Here is a 9,004-nt window from a genome sequence, read left to right as displayed (position 1 = left end):
TCCCTCTCTCTCTTTCTCGCGTAGATAACGAGCCCGCGATCTCGATCCCGAGATAACGAGCGACGCGCTCCGCGCCGCCGATGATGCAACGATTGTGCAACGTCTCCCGCGACCCACTGACACCCAGATTTTACTTTCGACCGATGCATGACCGCGTCTACACGCACGTATATACATATATCTATATGTGCGCGCGTTCTCGGTACCAGACGAAGAAAGTGCCTCGAGAGTCGCGGACTTTCCCCGTTTTCACGGCTCCGAGTCTTTAGCACACTTTCCTGACGCGCGACTGCGAATGCGAATGCGAATGCGGGAGGAGAAACGTTCTCCGAGAGAGGATTCTTGACCCTCGGCGAACGTCTCCGTTACATTCGGATGTCTACGGTTGGCGTCACCTACCCGCCGAGGCTCTGGCAATGATCTCCGTTTGACATTGACCTTGGATCGCATCGCATCGATTCCCGGCATTCTCTTTATTAGAATCAGTCCAAACACGTCGGGAATCGGACAACGTCGTAGGCGACATAGAAATACATAGAACTGTCAGTGTGTCCGGTTTTAACGTGCGCTACTCTATCTCCATTAGCATCGCCCCATTAGCATTCGCATTATCATCCGAGCGATCTTTATGACCATACTTACGCTCTTTGCATACAGTAGTCCGGGGAATATCCCCCTAATCAGCGAGTCTACTGTGACTCGTAAAAATCCAATATCCGCGTGACTCATTCACGAAAACTTTCTACCTCCGATCGTTTTAATGCTTCTCACCTTCTCACCTTCTAACCTTGTTACACACGCATTGAACCGAGGCATCTATGTATGTATATCGATCATACTGATCGGTAGACAGCGGATCTTGATGCAAAATAAAAATGTTCCACCGTAGTTGAGCATTGTGCAGCGTAGTAGAAGTTGATTTCCTTTGGCGATAGAATGTTTAACAGGTTGAAAATAATATAATAGTATTTTCAAATTCTTGTAATATTCATTTCCGTGATAAATGCACATGATGAAATGCATTTTCGAACCTTGTCGCACAGTAAACCGGGGCGTGTAAGTCCGCAGAGATCAGTGTCTGCGGCTCGTCGAACGTGATAATTGCCAGGGAACTCGTTAACAAAACTTTCTACCCTTCCGATACAGCCTCATTAGAGGCTCGCACTAAATCGGGGCGTGCCCTTTGCGCTAATCCGTGCCGGGGTGATAGCTCCTCAGCGCGGAGCCGTCACTCATTAACAGGGACACACGTTTCCACGACCTTCTTGACGCAGCCTCATTAGTCCGGATGCACTTTCTCGAAATCCCAAGCCCGATCGTCACCGCGTTTTCTTCGTTCCCTTCGATCGCAGGGATTAACTATCTCTCGTTCTCGCGGAGGCGGGATATCCCAGGGCCGGAAACACCGCGTGACTCTCGCGGGAAAGAGAGATAAGAGCGACGTCCCTGAGCGTCATCGTCATTATCGTTCGCTCAACTTCGCCGCCACGTAAGACAAGAAGGCCGAGAGCTTTCACCTTACGATCGTCCCCGTTTCTAGCTTCTCCCCGGCAACGACCGTCAAGGTCGTCCCGAGGATGTTAGCCGACCTCTGGCGTCATCCGCGGATGGAATATGCATGCCGGCCCGTGACCGGACGGCTCTCGGGTAAATACTTAACGACCCACCGCCGCGCCGCGCCGCGAAGAGTTCGTTGCAACCCGTCGCGTCGCCCGAGAAACGGATGACTCAGAAAATCAACCATAATGGCGTAATAGTGATTGATGCCGCCGAGAACGTCGGCTATTTTTCGCTCGGGCTTCTTCTTCGAGCTAGAACCCACTCTCGCCCATTATGTACCTCCGACCGGGTCCGTCCGAGGGGCGGGGCCAACAAACGCGCCCCGGGGCCAATTCGAAGAGCACACGCAAGATTTTATGGGGGATCTATACCCTCGGATTTTGGGGTATTTATCAATGTTATCAACCTCTGTGCAGAAAAAAAGTTTGGTAACATTGATAAACACGCAACTGCCTAATGAGCACGACATGGAGTTGCTTCCTATTTCCATATTCTATTCAGCTCGTCGCGAATGCCGTCATACAGGGCAGGTCGCACTAATATTAGTACCATCGATGAGAATATGTACCTCTCTCTCTCGTCTGTGTCAGTTTTGCTATGATTCCACGTTGACAGCAGTGCAGCAGTGAAATGTTGCACAATATCGTAGCACTGATTGACAGTCCTCCTGACTAGGCGCCATCTCGTCTAAAATAGCTGAACTAAAATTGTCTCTAGACTGGCTCTGCATCAGAGAGGACCTCTGTCTTCATGGGGAAATCTATGCTAATGTGAATGAAATCACGCGCCTCGGCTTTTTGTCCTTATACGAGCATATTTTGAGCTGCACAAAGATTTATTTGATAGAGGAAGGTTCATTACGGCGCGCTCTGCTCATCATATCAGTCAAAAAAGTCTCTTTGAGACAGAAAAATACATTGAAATCTGCGGTTATTTTTCTCGATTTTTTCTCATATTATTAGATATAAACATAATCTCGTCAAATCCATAACAGAGCGCGCTGTATTTAACCTTCCGCTATAGAATGAGTCCTCACCCAGCCCAAAATCTGCACAAATAAGGACAAAAAGTCGAGGCGCGCAAACCCATGTTTCGACCCAAAATCTAATAAGATTCTAGTTCCTTTCTAGTTACAATCCGAGGATGTATAGATCCCTCTTATACATACCGAAAGATTTCTTTCGAAACTACAGTCGAACCTAACCGACACGCTCGAACGAAAATAATGAAACTCGAATCGCGAACGAATTTCCTGCGCATTCTTTTATTTTCCATTCTCCTTGAAGCCGGGACTGTTGCAATTGATCGAATACGCAGCGCGCGTGTTGTTGAGCAACGAGTCTGTCGATATCCCGGCACTCGCGGAGGAATACTATTTGTTTAAATATTGTAATGGAATTTCCGAAGGCATCCGATCGTCTGACGGTAACCGGATTCTATGCATAAGACCGCTTCCTGCTACTTTCGTTTTGCTTCTGGATAAAGGCTCCGCCGGCGCTATGATAAATATTCACCCATGCTTTCCGCCGGAGTTTCCGTTTCCTTGATGTTTTTCAACGTTTTGTACCAGACGCGGAAGCATCCTCATCGGTATTCACAAGCGGGCGATAGAAAATATTAAATTACACCTTCTTAACACTTTACCTACCGGAAGCCTATTAATAGAATTTGTGATACTTGTGCTGTACCAAAAGAAAGCATAGAAATCCTCCTTTATATTGCAATCTTAAATGAAACTATTAGATGACGTTCTTAAGGGTGACTTGTTAGTTCACAACAAAAATTGCTGTTGCTATTCAAGGTGCCATTAAAAAATGTTTAGCCATGTACCATAGATTTTTCAATATTATGCAATAATCACCGGTCGGTAATGTGTTAATACGAAATTGCATTTTTCTTATTCCGGCTATTTTTAGTCGGAAAGGATTGCGACGCGACTCCTGCTGTCAGTGTAAACGCTGTTTAGCGTGAAACGTGGAAGGGAGACTATCGCGCGCGGTGAATATCAAGAACTGATCACGTTTAACATTGCGTGCTGCCGCTGACTCATTTTAATTGCCAGTGAAAAATGTGGCAACCTCGGTCATGGTATAACAGATCTATACCCAATGTCTAAAACCAAATAATAGCTACGCAGGCGATTCGAACAGCGATCCTTCGCTTTTAATCACTCCGAGGAGCTGAGCGCTAATGATCCTCAAGGTTCCTTGCTTACGACGCTCGTTGTGGATTCTATCGAGTCGAGAAAAAAGAATCGGATTTTCTAGAAAGCATATCTAGGAAATTTTTCAAAGATTCAGCCCATTCTAGCTCGACTGAAATTGCCTACATTGAAAATAGAAACCGATGGGACACTTCTAGTGAATATTTCAAAGGAATCGGCCCATTTCACCTCGCACAAACTTTCCCATATTAAAGATTCAAGTAGATCAGCCGCAGCTGGTAAATTTTTCAAACATTCATCCCTCCTTATCTCGTATGAAATTCCCTGTATCGGAAATGCAAACCGTCAGAACGCTTCTAGTGAATCTTTCAAAGGAATCAGCCCGCCTCACCTCGAACAAAATTCCCTATTATTAAAAATACAAACCTGCAAGACACTTCGAGCGAACTTTCCGATGGCCCCAAGGCCATTCCACCTGAAACAAAAGGCATTCCCCCGGTAAGCAGTTTTTTCGTTCCGACAACGAGACACACCGGGGACGCGCATAAATTGTTTAGTAATTCGACATGGATTCCCATCAGAATGAAATAATTCGCTCGGTGTTGTTCCTCTCGGGTTTGTGTCGGGGATCGAAACGATTGCGTGATCGTTTCGCGATCGTCCCCCGTCACGAACCCGCGGGCAAACAACGTGTGTGCCCTCTCCTATCGATTACACCGCTTCCTCTCTGTTCCACTCTGTTTTATACTCTGTTCCTCTTTGTTCCGCGCGGTCCTTGTTCGACAAAGCGACGAAACGGCACGCGAGCAAACGGCAGCGCGCGCGCCCAAGCAATTTTTCCACAGTTCATTCACTAATGTCCCCCTTTACCGACTAACTCCTCTGTCTACCGAGGACGATCACCCCCCACTGACATCGAGAGCATTCCTCCCGGCATTGCCCCCAACTCGCTGTGAAACTTGCCATAATTGCGAGCTTCGCGTTCTCAAACATCAGCAATTATCTCGGTTATTGAATTTCCATGAATATTCAAAGCTAATTATCTTCCTCAAGAAAAATCGCAGACTGACTTTAAAGAGGTCATCGCGGACGGGAAACTACCCTCTACCGCAATTAACGACTAAACTAGAAGATTAATTGTTAACTGCGATTAACGATTGAAGTAGAAATTTAGTCGTCAGTCGTTGATTAAATTTCTGCCCAACTCTGCCTCTACATTCTACATATAACAGGGGCTCTCGAAGCTCATTTTATAAACAGTCGCAAACTCGAGTTGTGCGAATTAGGGCGGTCTCTCGAATAAATAAACGGAAAATTCAATTGGTAAAAAAGGAAAAAATTGAAATAGCCAGAGGTGCATTCACAGGGTTGCGAAAATGCAACGACCGTGCCAATAGGTCGACGAACGGACCCGGCCTCTGTCGTCATTCAATGCAACGATACAAAAACGTCTCGTGCGCCGTTGCACCCTTATTTTTAGAATTCGCAGCTCTTTCGGGAGGAGCATTACACTTTCGCTGTTCCGAAGCGAGGAAACATTGTTTAGCACGACCGGCTTCACGCTGTTAGTACAAGCCAGCTAAACGATCTAACAAATCGTAGCAAGAGATTGTTGCGGAGCCTCGAGGCGAAACTTCGCTTTTCGTTTCGCAATTTTGCCTCCGGAACAGAGGCGCCATTCATAGCGATCTTATCGGTGCCACTCTAATTTTTGAGCTTGCGTGCCGCGCAAAAAATTTCAACCTTAAAGGTGAGCGCATACTAGAGGGTCGCGGGAAGGCCGCAGATAGTCTCGGGAAGGCCAAAGCCACCGATGGACGACCATGCGGCAAGGGAGCAGGGCTACCTGCTGTGCGTGGCAGAAAAAAAGGTCTCCGTGGGCTCCCCACCTCTTTTAGGGAAAGGGACCTTTCTTTCAGGGAGCCCTGCTCCCTGCTGTGGAGCCGTCGGCCCGCTAGAGATTTCTTCCCGCGTGGACGTCCATCGGCGGCTTTGGCCTTCCCTCTAGTATGCGCTCACCTTAAATCGTCTCGGTCCACGGACAGTCCCCGAGGTTTTCGTTGTTGTCGTTTGGACGTGGGCCAAAAGGTGGGGATACGCAATTCAATTTCGTACGAACAATCTCTTCGTCTCCGACAAGAAAATTCGGGAGTATTCGAACGGGAAAAAAGACTGACTTCCTGCGGCGTGCACGCGCTCGCGTACACTCACGCACACGCGCACACTTGCTCTGTCACCGCAGTTTCGTTTCGCGCGATACCTTTTCCACCGCTGCGGACAAATTGTTGCAGGAGAAAAATTATTATTTCGGTAAAACGGTCGAAAAAAGTTGCTGGCCCTCGGCGAAATCGTCTCGTTCACGTCTGAGCCGACGGAAAATGGAAAATCGAATAACGAGAGTTCAGTCTAATTGCTATGAAAATCGCGATTCACACGAGCTCTGTCAGCAACTCGCTTTTTCGGATTTTGTAACTGGATTTTCTAAAAAAAAAAAAAACATCGCTTTATGGTACAGCGATACACGAACACGTTTGTATTTTCGTACGATTTTCTTCGTGGCCTTTTAGAAAATTTGTATCTATTGTACACCTAATTTACTTATTTGATTTCGTCTTGAAAGAAAGACGTAACATTTTCATATTTAGCAGATTACATTTCAAGCGTTCGTCACGAGCCAGACTCGTTATTATACGGCAAGGGGTTAACAATTTAGTATATTTTAACGGAGGGGAAGTTTGTTATCAAGGGAGCTGAAGGTTGCAGTTACCGTTGCAGGCCACCGGATTTTCGATAACGACCAGTCGCGAAAACAGTTTGCCCATCGCCGGTCTGTCAAATTAATTACCGGAATGAAATTACCATGGAGAGCAGACCGGGGGCGCTCGCGGGCACTCGAAAAATTCTGTAGTCGGTGCGTGAGCTGTTTTCCAGCGGCGACACACTTTCCGTAATGAAAAAAGTCCCGCGGAGGTGAACCCGCGAACAGAAATTGGTAAACACACGCTCCATGCCGGGTATGTAGGCCGACCAGGCCGGTCCGTCGGGTCTAACTCACTCGATGCCTTCATTTCAACTGGCATACCTTCGCCGAACCGAATATAAAGTGACCTTCTTCTTCGTTCGGCCCCTCACAAGTGGCCCTACTGCAGCATACCTTTCGTTAAACAATGGAGGAGAAGCCTCCATTCTCACCCAAACCTCGATCGAACCCCTCCAACCCTTTCTCAAAATTAAATTACAAATTTTAGTACGCGCTGAAAGAATTTCATTGGACAGACGTTGCAAAAGTACTGCAAAATTTTCATGTAGATTTACTTACTTTTATTCTACTTTCGCTAAACAATGGAGGAAGCCTCCGTTCTCACCCAACCCGCATAGAAGCGAGTAAAATGTTTATAAAATTTCCATTGTCGGTATGGGGAATCCAATCCGAGTCTAGATGGAATGAAATATGCGAAACAGCGTGATAGATAGACAGAAACTCACGCGTAGCATGTGTTGACGCGACCGCAGTCTTCCAACTTGATGAATCCGCGATAAGAATGCGACTTCACTCGCCAGGTTCCCATAAAAGCTGGCTAAACGGATAGCGTACAAAATAATCCGCGAGAACATTTTTCCGCTGCCAAATTGACGGAAACGATCGAAATAAAGAATTTGTTTTGCCGCGAAACGGTCCCCCACACGATAAATCATCAGCGGGCTGTATTGTTTTTTATACAAACGTAGAATACTGCGTTGAAACAGTCATTTCAATCCTAATATCGAATCAATTTGATCTTTATCCCTAGGTGTGCTAAATCCGCAGTGGAACAACATCACGTGGTCACAGATTCGCGTATCTGGCGGCCATGTTTGTTGTCATTTTCTGAAGTGCAACTTAGCAGCGTGGTGCAAACGTATACATATTTTACAGAATGAACCAAACGAACGTATGTAGAATGTGTTCTCCATATGTTCGTAATTCCAATCTTCCCTTAATCCTAAAGCTGTAGCAAAAACGCCAAAAACACCCTAATCACCCCACCACCAACCACCGAAACATCATCACATGGTACAACAGCACCATAGCCTTATCGCACTGATAACCCATTCCGAAAATAATCCCAGTGATAACAGAGCTCCGCAGCACTGTTATCTCCAATCATAACCTCCCAGAGATACGGGAACTACAATCCCCACTGACTAGTATCCACAAAAATTTTCCTGCACGTTCCACAGTATACATATCAATCTCGGGACCAGCATAAATCCCTAATTGTGATATCCACAAAGCAGTAAAATATTTGGAAAGCTCCCAGCCTCGTTGTCCCATCGCAAACAAATCCTCCACCGCAATAACCCTCACTTAGCAGTATCCACAAAAATTCTCCTGTACGGTCCACGGCCTAGATATCAGTTTCGTGACCCAAAGCAGAAAGTTTTGTTTCTCGTTGTCCCATCGCAAACAAATCCTCGAAACCCAAAAATCCTGCTCCCGTCCCCTGGCCTAGATACCGGAGATCAAAACCGAGGATCATTTTTCAGATCCCGAAAGCAGGAGAGTACATATTTCGGTTGTCGCGTCGTAAACAAAAATTCACGAAACAATAACCCTCACCTAGCAGTATCCATAAAAATGTTCCTGCACGGTCTATGGCCTAAATATCAATCCCTGTGTATCAATTTAGATCTCTAATTATCCCATCCCCATAGCAGCAAAATATTTGCGAAGCCCCTAGCCTCGTTGTCTCATCGCAAACAAATATCCACAAAAATCCTGCTGCCCGTCTCCTGGCCTAGATACCAGAGATCAAAACCGAGGATCATTTTTCAGATCCGCGAAAGCAGAAGAGTATTTCGGTGTCGGATCGTAAACAAAACCTCAAAATATATACATATATCCGCGAAGAGGAATTGCAGGGATGGCGGCGGAGCGAGGGGAGGAAGCGGTTGGACGGGTATCGGTTCTGGTAGCGCCGCTAAAATTCCAGAAACGGAAGAGGCAAGAGAGGAGAAGGAGCCAAGATAGACGAGAAGAAGAACAGAAGAGACAGCGAATAAGCTAGCCAACTCACCGTGAATCCCGTCAGCGTGACATCCCGTCGACACCTTGCTGATTCGCACACGGGTTAAATTCGCCGAGTCCTGGCCACAGCCTCAACAACACACTGCACTCGCGCCGCGGTTAAAATCCTGTGTCTCTCACATTCGGTCGCCGAGAAGCCGGGACCGGGTACGCGACGTCTTCTTGGCGACGCACACCCTGGACGTCCCTCTATCTCTCTCTGTCTGGACGTT

Source organism: Lasioglossum baleicum, chromosome 2, assembly GCF_051020765.1.
Source record: "Lasioglossum baleicum chromosome 2, iyLasBale1, whole genome shotgun sequence".
In the NCBI taxonomy this organism is placed as follows: Eukaryota; Metazoa; Arthropoda; class Insecta; order Hymenoptera; family Halictidae; genus Lasioglossum; species Lasioglossum baleicum.
Note: the sequence above shows the minus strand (reverse complement) of the source record.